Genomic DNA, 18,973 nt, shown 5'->3' with positions numbered 1-18,973 from the left:
GTACTGTGTTTTCACCTTCTTCTGTTAAAGGATTCTTAAAATGTTGGATTGAGACATGCACAGGTGTGAGTATGAAGTTGTTGCTGCTATGTAGAAAGAAGGACATTCATGTTGCAGCTTTTTCTTTTGAGTGAAGTGAATTAAAACAGAAGTGTGTCTTTTGAATCAAAACTGAGCAGACTTGCTTCTTGCAGAAATAACCTCCAGCTACCTAGAAGGTACAAGTCCAGGGAAGGCAGGTTATATTTGATTTGCTAATGCTTCTGTCTGGAAGACTTCGATTGCTGATGTTGGGAACTGTGTTTTCCTTTTGAGATAGAAATATCTAAAATGAAGCATCACCTTCCTATTACACTACTAATAAGGCCAGTACAGATTAGAAGAAAAGAAATCGGTATGTGGGATTTTCCTAAGGTAACTTTTGCTTTTCCTTTCAGATAAAGCATGGAATTGCTGAGGGAGAAACTTAGTGCATCCTTGGACTCCTGAAGGAAGAGCCTTCCTTATGGGACCATTTTCAAGGTAAATAATTTGCTTCAATTATTATTTTTTTTTCTTTGTTTGGTTTAAGTTTCCTCTTTCTCTTGTCAGTTTATCATGCAACTTTCTACCTTGTATGGGTCTTCTAGGGTTGCAGTACTAGATGGTAGATTTTTCAAGTTAATCCTTCTGTTTTAATAACAGATTTTCTTTCTTTATTTATTTTAAATATGTGTGCCATTGAAAGAGAAATAATCAGTTTTAGTAGCATTTTAACTTGTTATATGGAATTTGCTGGTAAGTCCTGAAGATTTAGCCTACTTGTTTAGGAGGTAGCTGCTGAATAGAGAAGAACCTGGTTTACACCTAGTCTCAGACTGAAAGAGAAGATTAGATAAAACTTACAGTGTTACAATGTTTCATTTTCTAAATAAAACAGATCCAAACTGAGCTTCTGTAGCAAGGGACTGTTACAGTAAAACTATTAGATATTGTGTTACAGTGGCTTGTAGACATTTAACACTGCTGTCATTTTGTTTGGATGTACTCCCTTGATTCCTATTTTCTAAATCCTATTTTCCTTTGATACTGGAGAATAATTCCCCAAGTGTTGTCCAGTGATTGCTTATGTACATGCACTTTGGTCTGTGAGTAATTTTATTCACTTGAGTAGCCCCTCCGTCCTCAGTGGGCCTACAAGCATGCCTAAGAACTTGAGAATGCTGATGAGCATAAAGAATACAATTTGGGCATGTAATGGTTGACAAGCAATTGTTTTGTGTCTGGCCTCTCTTAGGACTCATTTGCATTGCCTCCAGTGGGAACTTTTGGGAACATTAGAAAGGGAAGGTCTAGAATGCTGGAGGCAGTCATATCAATTTCCAGCCTGCAAAATTTCTAGGGTATCCACTGTAATTACACAGATGGCAGATAGAAGGATGTATTTTCCTTTTAATAAATTTATGTGTTTCTTTACTTCCTTTTGTATGTAGAATTGGCCAATGTTCTGCAATTTGACTGTCTGTAACACAGTGAAATATAGCAGAATCCTCAGAAAATGTATTTTATACCGGGAAGCTTTGAGTTTTTGCAAAAATCACTGTTTTGGAAGTAAAGGGAAATAAAAAAAAGATCCCTTCCCCCCCCCAGGTTTCCTATTTGACTCCTCAAAACAATCTAACAATGTTACTGTGCTTCTCAGTTGTCTGAGAAATCGCATTCATGTGAAAGTCAATTGCATTTCTTGCTGATCTGAGAATTAGTAAGATAGGTGCTTTAGAATTAGAACAAAATTAATAACAATTTGTGACTTAACTGTTGTTGTGGTCAGCAGTTGATAGCTTAGGCAGCTCTGCTAAAGTTTCCTAGAGAGTGGCTTTTGTGTCAACAAGGTTTTTGAAGTGTTCCAAGTCTTCAAAAATAGTTCTGAGTACTTGAAAGCTTTATTTCAAATTCTTACCTGTGTTTAAACCTGATTGCATTCAGAGTTGCCAAAGTGTGTGCTCTAAGTAAGGGTTTTATACTCATGTGTCAGCTTGTCAGTAAGGTGGTTAAGCCAAAGATTTGAGAAAGGATTTGTTTCCTTGTACACATGACTGGTAACCTTTCAGAGTTCGCATTCATTTTTCCATTTCTAACCAGCATAATGAAACAGTTATTGTTGTATGTGCTGTGTGTTTGGGGGAAGGGAGTGAGTGGGTGTGGAGTGTCCATGGGTTCATTTATTGTTTATAAACATTGCTCATGGAATACCTGTCTTGATACACAGCTCTGCATTATGTGCCATTATAAGCAGCTTTAACGTGGAGGGTTGTAGTTATCTTGACTGAATATTCGTTTTTATTACTAAAACTGGATTTCATAAGTCATAACTTCTTGTGTTTCTTGTAAAAGTCATAATTGTAGGTCACTTGGATTCCTCCAGAAAGGTACTGCTTTGCAAATGTAAAGGTGCTGTATTATTTTTTAGAAGAAAGCGTTGCAGGATGGGATGGTAGTTGTATTGTCTGAAGCAGAGTGTACGTAAAAGAAAAAGCTGTAGTGCTGAGCTAAAATTTATGAACCATGTCCTTATTTTAAGTTTATGTAGATCTATAAATGTATTTTTGCATTAGAGGTCAAGAGATGCAACTCATGAAATGATACAGATGAGAATTAAGAACTAGAGTAATTGAAATTATGCTGTCAGAAGAACAAGGTGGTGACTCAGTGGTAGGGAAGCTGGCAGAAGCGGCCTTTAATTGAAGAAGAATTGGTCGCTGTAAACCAATTACACATTATTTTTAATGATAGGTTTCAGAGAACAGCAAATGAGTGTAGTGTGATCTTGACTGATAGTGTGTTCTTGTCTTAAAAGAAAAAAAAGCCTGAGGATATGAAGTTACAAAGAAAAGTTTTGCTTTCCCCTGTAAACAGGGGAAGGCAGAGTATGGAAGTGAAAGAGGGTCTGCCTTTGCTGTGAAGCATTTGGGCATGTTTTACCTTTGGAAATTAACATAAGCATTGCTTCCATTTTGTCAGGCTAGTGAATTTGGTAAAGGAACGGGTAACTTGAGAGGCAGAGGTGTTCTTCGTTCTCTCTGTAACTTGGCAATTCTGTATTTTACAGCAAACTTTTTAGTTGAACATATTTGAACTCGTACTAGATAGGGTTAATAGGCTAGAACAAAAGGTCAGAGCATAAGGCATTAGGCTTAATTAAGGGAGAGCAGGAGTGGCAGGAGTATGTGACAGTTAAATGGGCTTCCCACAGACTAATGTCTGTTACAGTGCAACCATGCCTCAACTTAAGTGGGTTATTTTGTGCGAAGGGCAGCAGTGATTAGCAGTTTGACATGCCAGACGTTTCTGGCCAATCCCATCTGTTTTGGAGGTTAAAAAAGCACACCTTTATGAGCTGATAGATTGATTTGTGTGCCTGTCTGGTAAAGATTAGAAGTCCAAGGCCAGTGCTGTAAATGCCAGTTATAGAATATTGTGCTTTCTTAGTTGTTCTTTGTTTAAACTATCAACTATTTAGTAATAGGGATAACAGCTATAAAAGTGACCGTACAATAAGAAGAACTGCAGGGATTCTGAACCAGAAAGGTCTGAGTGGAATGCTTCCTCTTCGGGTCTGTTATCAATTCTGTTCTTTAAGCCTTGGTCATTTTGTAATGGAGCTTGGAGGGGGAATCTGTCTTCATGTGTTTCTACATAAGGTTCACAGCTTTTCTTTAAAGTGATGGTTATAATGTATTTTTCCAGAAGTTGCCTGCTTTAGTACTAGCAGTTTTTCAGTTCCTAGCACAGTTGGAGAAAAGAGGATTTAAGTGCTTTAGAGGATTCAGCGTTTATACCTCACTTTGTTACATCCTGTTTCCTTCCCATTCCGTTACTGAACTGTGATGGTATAAGCCTATTTTTTTTCTGTTGCTGTTGGTTGTTTTTTTTTCTCCTCTGTTGCTATCATTCTCTGGGTAGTAGGATGGTTGGTATTTTGTTTGTTTTCCTGATTGTCCAGTGAGGTTGCCTTATAAGCTTTAAGTAAAATAGATGGCACAGGAAGTCTTGACTGTTTCTTGTCATCTTTATGACTTTGTAAAGTCAAAGTTACATCACTATTAATATGAGACTATTAATAAATCGTTGATGCAATAAAACCGTTTTTGATAACGTTCAAGGTTCATACATAGCTGAAGGTGATTATCCTATTTTAAAATCAAGTAGAGGTTAGACAGTGTTGTAAGATAATGTCTATGGCCCCAAATGATAGCATCATTTCCAGTGGAGAGTCTTTCTCACTTGAAGTAAATATGTGATTTTTTTGAATTGTTAACTTTAAGTGCACTTTATGGTAGCTTGCTGATTAAATGCTGATTCTCTGAGAAGCAGTGATATATAGTGTACTTTTTAAGAACTAAAGCTCTCATTTTAAAGAGCTGTTGATTAAGCTTTCCCCCCGTTCTCCATTCAGGCAATGACACTTGTACCTAAGCTACTTAGAAATAAAACTGCATGGAAATAAGATTTGGCATCTTATCTTTATATTCCTACATTAACTACAAACTAGCCACTTGTCCAAAACTTTTTTCCAACTTGCAAACACCTTTTCCTTTCTCTTAGGTTGTAGTCACCTTTTGGTCTGTTTGTGACTTACAAAAAACTCGTCTTCACTTTATCTACCTTTCTAAGAGCTGCCTTAGTATTTCTTTTTGTTCTTGTGAAAGTCTCTTGTTTGAAAAGCCTAGGGATAAGAAGTATTTTCAGTGTCCTCTACGATGAGGAAAAGGCATTGTCATTACCTTGCAGTTTATTTAGCAACGTGGAGCTGGAATGGGCATACACAGCTTCATGTTCTCTATGGAATAATATCTATTTAAATGATTTGGATCTAATACATATTTACATGGAAAAACATCTTGCCCTTCTCTGTGGAGAGAGAAGGTGAACAAGCATAAATTTTATAATACTCATTGCTTCCCTTGCACTAAATCATACTTAAATTGCAGAAGGCTGTTGGCTTTAGAGCGGTATAAAAAGTGCTTGGCTAGTAAAGTGAGTGTTCAGGGAGATTTACCTAATTTAATACTAAGAAAATGTCAGCTGCTGTGCATTGATATGCGATTGCCTAAATCCAGAAGCCTTGCTTCAGATTTCCATGTATGCATATTTGTAACATTTTCCTGTTCATAACACAAAATAGAACACTGAAATGACCCATTAGTGCAGCGTACATGCATACTATATTTTGGCTAATTGCAGTGTTATTGACAATACCTGACCCATCGTGTAGTGTTTTGGGATTGAAGGTAGATGCTGTGGCTGCTGTTTTGCTCTTTCAGGGGTAGAATGTACTTTATCAAGTTTCTTGTAATGATCATTATTAAAATCTTTGTAATTGCTGCCCTTTTATATTTAGCAATTCCTGCTCTAATTGTAGCTCATGCTCTGTAAGAAAGGTTGTCAGATAACATGATGAAGATTGTATTTGGGACTGGAACACAGGATATTTTCTCTCTCCGTATCTTATGTCTGGTTTTGCTGATGAGAGTGGAAGTTCAAGCAGTCGTTTTCATTGAGCTTAGGCTTCTCTCCAAATACGCTCAGTTCGTGAAGTACAGTAACATGAAGTCATCATGGTGGCTTCTCATCTTTGATAAATTTATGCAAAACCATTGGTGTTTATTGATTACAACTGTACACTTTACCAAATATTCTGTAGTTGTCGGTGAGTCATCTCTTATATTGTGCCTTTCAGTTAAAATACTATAAAATATTTGCGTGAAATATTCATACCACATAAAAACAATTTTAAGCTATCCATTGTCTTCAGCTTTGAATTGTCTTAAAAAAACAAACGAACAAACAAAGCTGTTCTCAGTCGTGAGTGTTCCAGATAACTCATCACAGCCCTCTCCCTTTATTTTTTTTCCCTCTCTTGTCATATAACTGATGAAAAGGCAGGTACTTGGTTGGTATCCCTGGCTGGGATAGACTGCAGACTGTGTAGGAAGGATGCTACACCACATTTGCATGAACTGGCCTACTATGGATTTCCCCTTATTTTAGATTTTCATACTCTTTGACCTTGTAGTTGTTGACTTTGGTCTGGAACAATTTCAAAGTCATGTAAATGAATGTAATTAAGGTATTGCTTATCATCTTGGAGGGTTCACAGAGAGGCTTATTGGCTAGAAAGGTTTGTTTACTTAATGTGGAAGGTTAATATAAGGTTAAATTTTACTCAGTAAAATGGCTTCATAATGTTTTTATTTAGCAGCTGAAGAAAATAGTGCTTGAAAAGGCAAATAATAGTTTTATCTGACCTCCATATGTCTTCTGTAGCTTGCATTATTGGGAAAATTTATCTTCATTGCTTAGTATTATTGCAGTCTTCCTTTCTCTTCATTCTGTGAAGGGAATGTCTCAAGCTTATTTGTCAGCCCTTATGTAGGAAAGGAACTACGTTATGGGAAGAACTACAGAAATATTTGACAATAATTGCTATAAGTAGACTGTCCCCTTCCACTTAAGTTTTCTGTTTCCCATCCCCCCTCTTACAAGAATGGGATTTATGCTTTGTCCTTCATGAACTTCTCTTGTATTATTCCTACTGCTGCCAAAATAAAGGTGAAAAGCAGTATAAAACAAGGAGAGAAGAACGTCAAATTAGTGGTTTCTGCCTTCTGCTCTGCAGAGAATGGTGCTTAGGCCTATATTCTTGTCTGTACTCCTCAGCTTCATTTGAATAGACTTGCTTTGCTTATCACTTACAAAAATAGAGTTTGCCTGAGTGTTGCTTTTTTTCCATTCAGTTTAGAGTAAGTACTTCTGTGGAGTTAACAAAAAGGTTACATGGCAAGCATCACGTATGAAACTCTTTTCTGATACTTTTTTCATCTCCTGCTTATGGCCTTTTTTTCTAGCTGGAAAAGCTTATATGCTTGAGGTGGTTGATGGCAGAACATGCTTGGGTGCCGCAGACCTGTACTGCACTGAGTTCAGGAAGGAAAGATGAAGCTGTGTGAAAACTGGAAAGACCTCTTTCAGCATAATTCTTTCTGGAATCATTTAGGCAGCGAGAGCTGCTGGCTTGTCTGCTTTATTTTTGTAGAGAACTTCCGTCATTTCTTCCTCCTGTAACAAAAGTAGTACCTAGGCTACTTGCTGCTGAGACTCCGAGCTTTTTTCTTCTTACTAGAATGCTGTGTGCTAGATTATGCAACAATGAGAGTAATGTCCTTTAAAGGCTGATCAATGCAATGAATGTCGTAACTGACTATACTTCTAGCTTGTGGGGATACCCTATAACTCATGCCCAAGAGTTCTAGTCCTCGCTTCCAAAACATGCATATAGTAGCTTGAATTTATTTATCTTTATTTTTCAATTAATATTAACAGTCATAAACTAAAATGATCTTAAGTTGCTTTCAAAAGACAAATATGTGAAGATGTCTTTTGTATTTGGAAGAAGGAGTATAAGAAACTAAAATTCAAGGTTGGATCTTGAATAATGATCTAACTGAAGTGTGTGAGAGGAGAACAAACAAGCTAAGTGAAATGCTCCACCTTCTTAAGTTAAAAGGAATCATTGATTTCAATAAGGTTAACATCTCACCTGAATTCTAGAGCTCCCTGCATAATGGGCAAGAGATAAATGGGTATGGGGTGGGAAGGCAAAAAAAAAAACAACTGAAAAATGTTCCTTATTTGTTAGTTCAGGTACTATTTATGGAATATAAAGCAGGGGTTCATATACTTTGATCTTTTTGCTTAGGAACAGGTTTGCTCTTGGTATGTTAGCTAACTTTTCAACAGTAGACACATAAGAGTGCAAAACTTTTTGAAGAAGAATAATTCTTTGCTGCTGGGAGGTTAAGATGATTTCTTGGGCATCAGTCCTGGACCTCTCAGTTCTTGGCTACCTTAAGTTTTATTCAAGGTAAACACCGGACAGATGCTAGTAAACTCTGGTGATACAATTTTGTAACCACTCTGTACTCTCTCAAGTAGGTTCAGCTGTAGAGATGAAAAGATAACAAGGTTGTGCAGAATCAGGTTTGCTGTGTTTACATAACACTGATTCAGCTTTGGATTGCAACATAAAACATGCAAGTTTGGTGTCTTTTTTTACATAACTCTTGAAAGTAGCCATCTTAAGCTCTTATTCACCAACCTTTTCTTCTAGTAAAGTCTTTTGACATGTTCAAGGTCCTCATTACACATGTAAACATAGGCTGATTTTTCACCTGAGGAGGATAGGTGGTCAGTTTCCCGTACTACTTTTTCTGTACATTAAGACTTATTGCTAGTCATTTGCTACTGTGAGTTCTCATAAGAAGTATATATTTGCTATGCTTCTCAGACTTTTCCAGCACCACCTAATTTTCTGTTTTACATGACCTAGTTCTGGTTTTGTTTTCAAAGTATTTTAGTATGCAGTAGAGATGAACGATATTTGGACATGGCTTGCTGACTGGGTGGTTTGGTTTATGCTGTGATAAAGTTCTGATATTTTCAGAGCCTTGTCTAGGCAAATGCTAGCTGTATTTTCTTTTTGCAAAACTGAAGCATTAAAGCAGCTTTTAAGGTATATTTACTGATGATCATACAATTTCTGTGGCTATTACCTTATGACTTTGCTGTTTTTCTTTCTTTTTGAGGAAAATCGGTCCTTGCTTCTCACGATAGCGGGAGCACAAACAATCAGATTTCCCTTGTTGTGACCTTTTGGGATTATTGTAGAGCATTATGTAGAGTCTAGCTACTGTAGAGGAATAACTGCATAGATCAGTACAGGTTCAGGGATGACCTGCTGGAGAGATTCTCTGTGGGGAAGGACTTGGATGTCCTGGTGGACAACAGGTTGGACATGAGTCAACAGAGTGCCTTTGTGGCCAAGAAGGTTAGTAGTATCCTGGAATGTGTTTAAAAAGAGTGTGACAAGAAGGCTGAGGTAAATGATCCTCCCCCTCTAACCTGCCCTGCTGGGGCCACATTTAGAGTACTGTGTCCAGTTCTGGGCTCCCCAGTTCAGAAAAGACAGGGATCTCCTAGAAGGAGTCCAGAGGGGTGCCATAAAGATGGTAAGGGGCCTGGAGCATCTCCTGTATGAGGGATGGCTGAGTAACCTGCATCTGTACATGCTGGGGAAAAGGAAGCTCAGAGGGGTCTGATAAATGCTTACAAGTATTTGAAGGCAGGTGGGAGGCAAGCAGATGAGGCCAGGTTCTTCTTGGTGGTATGTAGCAACAGGACAAGGGGTAATGGCCTAAAACTTGAACGTAGGGAGTTCCATACAAATAGGAGGAAGAACTTCTTTACAGTGAGAGTGATGGAGCACTGGAACAGGCTATCTGGATAGGCTGTGGAGTCTTCTTCTGTGGAGATATTCAAGACCCATCAGGATGCCTACCTTTGTGACCTATTGTAGGGAATCTGCTTTAGCTGGGGAGTCGGACTTAATGATTTTTTGAGGTTGATTCTGACCATGCTTAAGTAGATGTACAGCCTCAGATACTGGTAACTCTTTGGGTAATATTGTATGAATTTAACATGTAAGCATGCTAGTAGTCTTTTTTCTGTCCTCCTTACATCATTGTATGGGAGAGAAAACACACATAGATCTACCATCTGATACAGTTCTTGTTAGTTTACTCTTTGGTGCTGTGGCAGACAGACTTAGTTATTCTCTCTTTTCAGCTATAGTGGCATGGCAAAATTGAGTTTGCTGTTATCTCCTCACCTGCTGAGGACACTTTCCCATCTGGTTTCAAGAGCATCTGCAGAGTTCTGAGTACTCTGTTGAAATGTCCCGGATTGCAGAAAGAACAATGGTTTTATTTTGTCTTTCAATTGTGTACTTTAATTTGAAGAAATACTAAAATAGAGAGGAAAAATCATAATCATGTATTTCGGAAGGCAGTGATTTTGGAGTCAGATCTGAGATTTTACTCTAGTTTTGCCAAAGGAATTTTTGTAAAATCAGGAATCTGTCTTGTAGCAACCATTCTGTGTAAAATTCAAACCTGCACTGTTAAATAAATGACTCTACTAATTTGCTATTGTATGGAAAGATGTGTTATCATTATCAAAGTAAATTTATCTACTCATTAAATTTGTCTAGAGATGCTGATAGCACATTCACTGGGAAGTGGTTTGAAAGACTGTAGTTTCTTTGTTGCTGAAATGTAACATATATATATATACACATATATATATATGTATGTCTTAACATATTAACGACTCACTGTAATGCTCATCCTTAGTTAAGAGCAGCGTCCCTTAAGTACTTCCATTCTATATGTGTGTTTATGGTATAGAAGCATCTCTTATAGTAGTAGAAGAGAGATGGGAGTGGGGACTTAGGGATTAAGTTACATTAAATAAATCTACATGCAAAAATGGGAATTTCCAAAGATTTTGCAAAGGAATATGTGAAGTTGAGCTTTGTGTGTATATGCCTTGCACTTTCTGTGCATGCTTACTGAATTTAAGAAGTGCTTTCTGAATTTCTCTGTTTTAGTCATCCTGATAGGCCCTGAAGAGTCTTAGTGTTTGGGCTCTCTGCTCACAGTAAGGTGATGCTAGACTGTGCAAAAACAGAATAAAACCTTGACCTGTCCCCTTGTGAATTGCTGGGATTTAGCTGGCTGCCACACATTAGGAGACTGAGCAAAGGCCACCCAGATTTGAAGATATTTTGCCTTTGGCAGAGAACTTGGTCTTGCTCAGGTTCTTGATTTCTATCATCAATCTTTAGCCTATGCAGCTGTCTAAACTGTTATCTGCAGTAGGAGTTTGTGTATGCAGCATCTGTTCAATATTCCGTGGTCCAGAGTTTTACTCTGAAGACTATAGGAGACCTATCATAAAGACACACTGTGGCTGTCTTTATGTGAATGAAAGAGCAGAAAACGGTTATTTCCAAATCAAAAAGCCCCTTCAGAAGTATTGATAGGTTATTAATATCTTATTGGCTGCAATTACCACAGATAAGGGAAGGATCTACTCTAGTTAGCAAGATGTTTCTCCAGTGGCCACCAGCCTTGTTCCCTGAAATATAGTAAGACTGTAGCGATGCTTGTTAGCTTACACTGAGAAATGTGTACTTAGGGCAAGTGCTTTTAGGGTTGGCTGTCTGAATGCATTATTCCTTACCTGAGCCTGAGAGAGCACGTACAGTATAGAATTGAGGGGAATGAAGTACGTAATGAAGCAAACTTAGACTGTTAATTGTATATGCTAGATAAGAAGCTTGCATTTATACGGGATGGTCTTTTTGTCTTACTGAGCTTCCAGTAGTTCACAGGATTGCATGGGCTGTAATTGCCAAGTACTAATTGCTTGACTAATAAATTACTTCCTTCAAATACTGTTTTTTGTTTGTTTGTTTTCCTTGGAGAAGTGCATTTTAACACCTATTTTCTTAAGATTTTGATTAAAATAATACAGATGTTGTTGAATTTGCTGTGGTCTTCCAATTTTTCATCTGTTTGGGTCTACAGGTAATCATCAGACTGTATACTAAATACTAGCTTAGCATCTGTTGCTTGAGCTATTATATCACAGCGCTGGCGAGAGGCTTTGTAATAGTATAAGTGGATGCTTAACCCATGTTGGGTTTGCAAGGAGCTTCACAAACTACAGTCAGGGTTTAATACAGTTATCTACCGTGCTAAGTATTTTTTTCTGTCACTTGAATGTGTTTTGAAAAACAACAAAACACATTGATTCAGCAGTGTTTAAATGCAAACAAAGATATCGATTCCGATTTGGAAACCTGCTATGAGTTAGAATACAGTTCTGTATTTTAATCTTTAATAAAGGAAGAAAAAAATAAAGTTTGTTCCTTTTTTATCTCTGCATCTTAAAAATCTGTCCTAAGCTGTAAGAATGTGTAAGGTGAACTGCTTGGCTGCTTTCTGTTAAAATGGTAGCTTAAAAATATGTTAATGGCAAGGACCCATGGAGTTGTTTTTCTTCCTTACATGAACTCATTATGAACAACAATTGGAAGAGTATGTGGAAGGGTAAGTTTGTTTAATTTGAGGGTGGTTCCAGTATCAGACCTTCTTGCCATTGGCCATCAGTTAACTCTGGAACTGTGCATTTGAATTAGCTTTGCTTGTTCGTATTAGTGTGGTGTATTCCTAAAATTAGTACTGCTCCTAATCAGTCTTCCCTCGAAGACCAAAAGAACATGATCTGAGAACTCTTCGGTATCAGATGAATGTTTCAGGCTTTTAAACACACTTTCTTATTAATAATTTAGAGTGACCTGGTCTTGTTCTCCTGTCAGTACAAAGATGACTTGCTTTTTCTGGTCATCCTTCCTTTCCAGCTTGGCATAAGACAAGTGCATAGAGACAGAAGTAACAACAAATGGAGATAGAGAACTATAGGTGAGTGGTGTTGGTTTGTTAGCAGTAGTAGTGTTTCATCCAACCTCTTTGTAAGTGTTCTGTAACTTGCTGTTTTTGAGGCATGTACAGCCAGCAGTCTCACAGCCTTCTGATTCAGGACAAAAAACCAAACAAACTCCAAAACCCATCTACTTAAGGGAGGTTCCATTTCAGAGAAATAAACTCTTTGTGACTTCTGTGTGAAACTACAAGGTAGCCTATTCTTGAGGCTGCACTTGACTGCTGCTATAAAACTGTTTGGGAAGTAGGCAGCTGCCTGTCTGCAAGGGGGACATGGGTGGCAAGAACACACTTGGGCAGTTCTTCAGCAGCTGCATTGGCTTCCTTTTGCCTTCTGGGTGCAATTCAAGGTTTTGGCCTTGATCGCTTTCGGGCCATAGTGTGATTTGAGCTCTGGCTGAGAGGCTGCCTCCTTTTTTGAAACAACATAACAATTAATGTCAACTGGGATGCTTGACCTAGATCATCCTAGTTTTTAATGTCAAGTAGCCGTTGGCAGGAAGTTCTCTGAGAAGGACTTGTGACCATGGAATGTATTCCCAACCTGATCTGATGGAATCAGTTTGCTGAGGGGGCTCAGTGCCAGGCATATCATATTTCTTTGCCTGTGGAGATGAGGGATTGTTCAGTGCTACTCCCATTTTCCTTTTCCAGTGAAGAAAGACAGGTTCATACTGATTTATAGTCTCTACGCTTTGACTTTCCACTTAAGCCATATAGGAAGACACACTAAGCATATTTCAGAGAAAACCCAGCATCCTTATGTATATTCACAAAAGGGCTTTTTCCGTGAATTTTCTTGAATGTTCTGTGTGGAAGCAAAAGTTGCTTCCTCACAGAGAACAGAGTAAAAGTGACTCTGACTTAAATTTAGGTACATGTTTCTTTTTCTTCAGCTTTGTAGAAGATGCTACAGTTCACTGCCAGTCACAGAAAGCTTCCTTCCTGATGGGGAAGGAGATTGGTCAAAGAATTAGAACCATCACTAAATTCTCTAGGATTAAAGAGCCCCCTTCCCTCCCCCCCCACACACTTCCCAAGCCTCACTACTGAATGGATGGTAATTGGTCTACCTTGCCCTCTGAGAGGCTGTTTGGTACTTATTAATAGCTGTGCAATTTCTAAAGCAGTAGGTCAATGTAGTGAAGAAAAATATTAAGGAACAAGTAATATTGAGAAGGGCTGGGTGTCTTATATGACAGCTACTATGGCAGAATATGAGTGAGTTCTTGGATTATAAATGTATTGGTAACTTTGGTCTGGAAAAATTCTCATACAACTAGAGTGAAGCATAGGTCAAATGCTCTGTAGCTGATCAAGATAAGTGTTTCTAAAGGAATTACAGAGATGTAGAAGAGATAAATTTGACCTTAAAACTTTGAGTTCAAGGACCTGGAACCAATTTTTGATAGTATATGTAGTACCACACTATACTCAGGTGAGAGATTGTGTAGTCTTACAGATCAATAGAATTGAACTTGAATATCTGCTTCAGACATGATAGAAAAAAAATATGACCAGGTTCTGTGTGTGGGTTTGTTTGTTTGTTTGTTTTTATTTCTTTTTTTGGATGTTTGTTTTCTGTCTTTTTTCCAGTCTAGTTTCTAGGGAGTTTTTGGAACAATGTCTAGGAGAAGAAATGGGAGGAATCATAAAATGGTTTAAGTTGGAAGGGACCTTGAAGATCAGCTAGTTTCTGCCCCCCTGCTGTGGGAAGGGTTGCTGCCAACTAGATTGTGTTGTCCAGGGCCTCATCCAATCTGTCCTCCCACAATGGGACATCTAAAACTTCCCTGTGCAGCCAACCTTTTCCAGTACCTCGCCACTCTCTGAGTAAAGAATTTCTTCCTAACATTTAACCTAAATTTCCTCTATTTTAATTGAAAGCCTTTTTCTCTTGTTCTCTCTAAGAAATCAGTGTAAAAAATCAGTCTTCATTCTGTTTGTAAGCTCAGCTCAAGCAGTGGAAGACTGTAATGAGGTCTTTCCAGAGCCTTTTCCAGTCTAAACGAGGTTAGCTCCCTCAACCTTTCCTCATTAAAAACAGGTGCTCCAGCCCTCCGATCATCCTTGTGGCCCTCCTTGGGACCCGCTCCGTGTCTTTCTTGTGTTTAGGGCCACAGACCTGAATGCAGTACTTCAGATGGGGCCTCACTAGGGCAGAGTAGAGGAGGATGAGCACATCTCTTTCCTTGCTGGCCACCCCACTTTTGATGCAGCCCAGGACAGAATTTCCCTCCCAGGCTACAAGCGCATGCTGCTGGCTCATGTTCATCAATTTGTCTACCAGGACTCCCAGGCCCTTCTTGACAGGGCTGCTCTCAGTAAGTTCTTCCAGTCTGTACTCATATCTGGGAGTGCAATACCTTGCCCTTGGCCTTGTTGAACCTCCTCAGGTTCCTGTAGGACCACTTTTCAAGCTTGTCTGGGTCATTCTGGATGGCATTCCTGCGTTCTATTGTATCAGCTGTAACACTTAGGTTAGTGTTATCTGCAGACTTGCACTAAGTTTGTGTAATTGATAAAGATGTTAAAGAGCACCAGACCCATGACTGACTGCTTGTGACTGACTTCCACCTGGACGTCACCACAGCCCTCTGGCTGCAGCCATCCAATCAATTCTTCATCCACCAAACAGTCTAAACTTCAAATCCTTATCTTTTCAATTTAGAAATAAGGATGTGGTGCAGGACCATGTCAAATGCATTGCTCAAGTCCAAGTACACAATATCAATTGCCCTTCCTTTGTTCACTGATGCTGTCACTCTGTCATAGAAGACCACCATGCTGGTCAGATGCAATCCACCCTTGGTAAAGCTGTGCTGACTGTCTCTGATCACCTCCTCATCTCACATGTGCCTTACTGTATTTTCCAGGAGGATTTGCTCTGTGATGTGAATAAAAGAAATTAGAAATGCAGAAATGAGCTTTTTCTAGAAAAGATTAGGAAATAGAGAAGTAGAATTAGAGAACTTGAAAATGTTTCTACTTGTAGGTCTTGATGATCCAAATAAACATGAAGGTTGTATTATAAGGAAAACTAACTGGTAACGTAGATGATCAAATTGTTCAGGTGGCTTGATCAAAAATCCACTGAATACTTTCTGTTTTCTATAGATTTTTAAATACATATCTATATTTTTTAAAGTAGAACAAAAGGAAAAAATGACTGAAGAGAGGTCTTAAATGGGAAAACTAAAAGGAAATAGACTAGAAGAAATTATAAATAAACCTGCTAATAAATATCATTCAATTAAAAGCATTTACAGAGGACTGGTGTTACCCACTAGAAGGTACTTACTGTATTGAGTGGAGAACTATGAGAACCTACATTATTAGTTATTTTGTTCCTCATTCTTAAATGGAAATGGAGATGATTATGGTGGAACTGTGACATACCATGGGATTTATTTCTACTGTCTTAAAGATATCTGTATTCTGAGAGGAAAGCTATGGAGAAGACCCTATATACGTTCAGTGGAAAAGAATGGAAACTGTGTAGAACTTCTAATAGACAGCAGGCAGAAGTGGGAACTTCTGGGGTGTGATTCATTTGACCTCCTTTAGCTACATCCTGTAGGATGACTCCAGTAGAAGAGTCTGGACCTGTTCAGATACTGACACCTACACTGTAAACATCTTTATTTGGTTGAGTGAATTCTGGCTTGGCATCTACATCTGAGGATGGAGGGACAAGGGTGTTCTGTTATTACGGCTTGTGGTTAAATGTCAAATGCCCTCCATCCTAGTTGAGTAAAGACTCAACACCTTTTCTGAGTGGAAGTTGGTGTTCTGAAGCCTCCAAAGATCTACCCAGGTAGGTCTGAAATTCATGCTGAAACACTTCAGGAGCACTGTCCTTGTGCTGTTCCTTCAGTTTTCCCAGAGAAGGGTAGTGGGGGGCAGTAGAAGCAAGCATGCTCTTCTTGAGTTGATGTGTATGGACACCAGCAGTGGATTTTGCTACAGGATTGAGTTTTGCAGAATAACTTACATGAAATGAGTGTGTGTGGTTTGCACAGCTCTGGAGCAGGAAACAGCTTCCAAGAGCTGGAAGTTGCAACCTGTTGAAGGGTCCTCATCTAGCAGCAACTGATTTATAGGTCTGTGTGCATAGGTGTGATGGGTGGTCAGACTGTAAACTCTACAGGAGCATTATTACTTGAGAGTAGAGCGTATGTACTGGTGACGAGCTTAGAATTTACCTGTAAGTTGCCAAGCATGTTTGGTGGGCTGTGAAATTAAATGACTTATTTAAGCTGGTTCCTAGGTGAATGTAGTTTTGCACTGTGTATTTAAGTAGGGTTCCATAAAACACAATAACTCCTGTTTTGCTGTTGATGGAAATGGGTAATTTGACTCAAGTTTTGGACTATAAGCAATATACAGATGTTACGTTTCTATCACTTGTTACTATCACATCTTTGCAAATCTCCTTCAGTAACTTCAGGGCTTTTGAGATTCTTGTTTGTTATTGTGCTGCTGAGTACCTAATCTTTATTTTACTTACAAACTGTATTTATTTTTTTAATCTTGAATTTTTGTGAAAAGTATTCAAGTTAATTTTTTCAGGCAACTTTTGGCAGGGAAGTGCAATCAAAACAATTGTTTTCATTCAAGTTTTATTAAAATCCAGTGCAGTAGAGTAATCCTTTAAGAAAAAGAGCACTAATGTTGGCATTACGGCTTCTGTGAATGATTTTACTCAAGTATGTTTTAAAAGGTAGCCTTGTTGTTTGCAGTAAAAATGAAGAGACTCAGATCATTCTAATTATTACACCTATTTTCTTGGAGTGCTTATTGTCTTCGTGTACGTTCATTTTATAATGTATGCATCTGGTAATGAAAATAATAATTAAATTCTTTCACAATGAAACTGACTGGGGGAAGGGTGGGGATAGAGAAAGCTCAAGTAATACTTGCAGGCAGATTCATACCCAGTAAAGCTGGCCAATTCACTAATAAGGCTGACTCTTCACCTGACGTATTTTTAAGCCTAAAGTTACATTTTCAGTTGGTGGCTCTCATTTTCTAATCAGTGCTCTGTATTTGGAAATACTTCTTTTGGTCTGTTTTCTGCTCCCTTCCCCCCCAACTCCTTCCTGCTTCTTCTTCCCACTCTCATGTCTTCTGCCCCATATTCATGTTTGCTTTCTGACCTTCAGCTATCAAGGAATCTCTCTTATACTGGGGCTGTAAGCAATCCTGATTTGAAACTGGTTGAAGATGCTTTTGCTGAGAAGTTTGGAGACGTTTGAGGAAATGGCTCTGTTACTCCAGAAAGCGAACAGGGTGGTAAGCTGTTTTGTGGGACAGAAATCTGATCAAGTCTTTCAGTGCTGGGAAAGGTGGGGATGTAATCTAGAGCTCAGTAGCAAAATCAGCATGGTGTGGATTGAGATCTTCCTGTGTGGCTGAGGGCGTACGTGCTGACTGAAATGTGGGGAATAACGCAACAGTCATCTTGCAGCATGGCTGATAGAAAATATTTAGATTAAACTGATTTACTTCTTTCTTTCTTAATCTCCCTGTTCTCTGTTTTGCTCTTGCTTACATTTTCACTTATTTGGAATGATGTCCTTTCTTCATGTTCTTTTGGTAATATATATATATATATATAAATTTTTTTCTGACTCTTTGCCTTATCTTTTAAACCTGTTACTTTTTGTTTTGCCCCTGTTTGGTTACTGTTAAGTCAAGTAGTACATTAACATTACTTTCAAGGTGCATTCAGACAGGTCTTTGGTTTAAATTCAAACTTACTGTGACAGTATCGAATGTTCTGAGAGGAGAGTATAGAACAAACTACTGACGCCACCCAAGATCAGCATAGCATAGCCCTTGAGGACTGTATTTGTGTTGTTTTACAGGCCCAGATTAAATCTGAAATAGTGTCACTGTTTTGAACTGTGTAACAGTTGTTCTTGTGTAACCCTTGGGAGGAGAAAGGACTTGGGACAACTGTCTGTCTGTCACAGACCTGACTGAGCTTGTGGGTTTCAGCTGCATGGAGTGCCCTTTTTGGGAGGCTTTGCTATGGAAGCTATGCTTGGATCCCTGTGCAGCCTATGTAAAATCTGATTTGGGAGAAGGCTGGTTTGATCCACGTATGGGTGCTGCACGTTTGGTTTACTTCTTGATGTGGTGTCAGATTTTTCTTTTTTGAGTTTAATCGTTGTGTTGCTTTAATAAAATGTATGCACAACCTACTTTATTAAAGAGCAGGTGGTGTACAGTATTAAAGACCTCAAAGATGCACTGAAAAGATGGCATGTTAAGGTTTCCCTGTTTTTTGAAGCTGCTGCTTTGTTGTTAATTTGGAAACTAATTTTGGTCTTTCCTGAACTCAATTAAACATTTGCTTCAGTCATCACTTGTAGTGGCTTATTCCATTACCCGTAGCCTTAAATACTTTGGCAAGACTTTTTCTTGTATTTTCAATTACTTGCTTTATATAACTCTTAACAACCTGTAAGCCTTTTCAAAGTGTCCTCTTTTCGGATGAGAAACAAACCCTGAATCTTTTGATCTCCTGTTAGGAGTTTTCTGAGGTCATATATGATGGTTTTTACCTGTTGTTGCCACTT

The 18,973-nt window shown here is 38.5% G+C and overlaps 1 protein-coding gene across 4 annotated transcripts in view; it reads left to right on the top strand.

Moving 5' to 3' along the window:
- NRIP1 (nuclear receptor interacting protein 1) overlaps nucleotides 1-18,973 on the top strand; it is a 65,863-nt gene that overhangs the window by 5,762 nt on the left and 41,128 nt on the right. For all 4 annotated transcript variants that reach the window (XM_072341032.1, XM_072341006.1, XM_072341021.1 and 1 more), the window contains exon 2: nucleotides 438-522. The gene's annotated coding sequence lies outside the window, so the exon portion shown is untranslated. The remainder of the gene's footprint in view (nucleotides 1-437; nucleotides 523-18,973) is intronic.

This window comes from Excalfactoria chinensis, chromosome 1, assembly GCF_039878825.1.
Source record: "Excalfactoria chinensis isolate bCotChi1 chromosome 1, bCotChi1.hap2, whole genome shotgun sequence".
Taxonomy (NCBI): Eukaryota; Metazoa; Chordata; class Aves; order Galliformes; family Phasianidae; genus Excalfactoria; species Excalfactoria chinensis.
This window is presented reverse-complemented; position numbering and strand designations above follow the sequence as displayed.